This window comes from Etheostoma cragini, chromosome 16, assembly GCF_013103735.1.
Source record: "Etheostoma cragini isolate CJK2018 chromosome 16, CSU_Ecrag_1.0, whole genome shotgun sequence".
Taxonomy (NCBI): Eukaryota; Metazoa; Chordata; class Actinopteri; order Perciformes; family Percidae; genus Etheostoma; species Etheostoma cragini.
Window position 1 is genome coordinate 23,791,686 of NC_048422.1, and position 2,147 is coordinate 23,793,832.

Sequence of the window (2,147 nt, forward strand, 5' to 3'; positions counted from 1 at the left end):
ACCCCAGAGTCCGGTCTAGACCTGCTCTTTATGGAAAGACCTGGGAGATAAATAACACCCCAGAGTCCGGTCTAGACCGGGATTAACAAGCTTTCTGGGGGGAGGCCGTGGAGGAGTTCAGCGGGACTCACCCACGATCTGAGGCAGCGAGTAGCCCTCCAGGTCCAGCAGGATGCTTCCGGTCTGCAGACAGGTCCGGAGCTCAAACAGGCTGTGGAGGGTCAGCGTGGACACATGGGGCTTGCTCCATCTCTCTCCGCCCTCCTCCACCTTCTCCTCAAACTTCACCCACCTGCAGAGACCGGGGAAAACAATACCGCGACTTCAATACCGGTTCCTAAACGATACAAAGGTTAGGAAATCCGTGTGTGTACGTCCGTGTCTGTATGTCCATGTGTGTGTGTTTGTGTCCGTGTGTGTACGTCCGTGTGTGTGTCCGTGTGTGTGCGTTCGTGTGTGTGCGTTTGTGTGTTTGTCCGTGTGTTTGTGTCCGTGTGTGTGCGTCCGAGTGTGTGTACGTCCGTGTGTGTGCGTCAGTGTGTGTGCGTCCGTGTGTACGTCGGTGTGGGTACGTCCGTGTGTGTACGTCCATGTGTGCGTCTGTGTGTGTTCGTCCGTGGGTGTACGTCAGTGTGTGTACGTCCGTGTGTGTGTCAGTGTGTGTGCGTCCATGTGTACGTCTGTGTGTGTACGTATATGTGTGTACGTTTGTGTGTGTACGTATGTGTGTGTGTGTCAGTGTGTGTGCGTCCATGTGTGCGTCTGTGTGTGTACGTATATGTGTACGTATATGTGTACGTCAGTGGGTGTACAGAACGTCCGTGTGTGTGCGTCCATGTGTGTGCGTCAGTGTGTGTACGTCCGTGTGTGTGCGTCCATGTGTACCTCTGTGGGTATACAGAACGTCCGTGTGTGTGTGTGCGTCCATGTGTGCGTCAGTGTGTGTACGTCTGTGTGTGTACGTCAGTGGGTGTACAGAACGTCCGTGTGTGTGTGTCCGTGTGTGTGTCCGTGTGTGTGTGTCCGTGTGTGTCCGTGTGTGTCCGTGTGTGTCCGTGTGTGTCCGTGTGTGTCCGTGTGTGTACCTTGCCGACTCTTTCCACTCTATTTCGCCGCCCTCGTTCTGCAGGGTGTCCATCTCGGTGAAGATCGTGGGTGTCGGGGTGTTGTCGTCGTCCCCCAGGATGTGGCGCAGCCGCTCTGCTGCGGGGGACACTGTAACCACGGAGACGGAGTCACTTCCTCATTCCATTAGTGCTGCTAGAGATCGACCGATACTGGGTTTTAGAGGCCGATACCGATTATTAGCAGTTAATCTAGCCTGACCGATAAAGGATTTTTTTTAAGGCCGATATCGATACAAATATTTGGTGATTTTAAAACTCCATATTCAAATACATCGGCGGATATATACAAAAAAAAATTTAAAGATCCGTAAACGCGTTAACAACATGAACCGATTTCCCCAACATTAGTCATTTGTAGTCATTTATGAGTCCCTTTTTTAAAATAATATGATAATGCAGTTTAATAACAAACTTATTTGATTTATTGTCACATCCGAACATCAAAATATATTAAAGTTCCGATGAATAAATTGTATAAAAATACAAACTCAACATATGAAAGTCTTCTGGTGGTCGCCCTCTGGTGGACAAACCGCACGCATAACATGGTTGAAGCGTCCATTTTTTTAGTTTATTTTTTAAATACTCATTAGAAAAGATTCTGAAAAATAAAATAAAATGAAATTCATTCATCGGTTATTATAAAAATCGGAATCGATAGTTTGGAAAATGCCTAATATTGGCTCTGGTAGTTAATGAACCCAATAACTGTTTTTTTTTTTAACTGATATGTATTTACAGTGAAAATTAAAATCTTCGAGTGAAAATTAAGATTTTGGGAACTTCAACACAAGACTTTAATTTCTGGGTTTTGCTCTCCACCAATCAGATTGGTCGTTTGAGTCCGTCTGCCGGGAGTGCCCGCCTTCCAACCGAGCATGTCAGGTCCCCCAAATTTTAGTCTGCCAGACATTAGACACAGCCCTGGAGAAGCTTGTTGGTCTGCCAGACATTAGACACAGCCCTGTCTCATCAGAGAGTCCCCATTACTCTTCTGTACCGACCCAGCGGGGGGGGGGG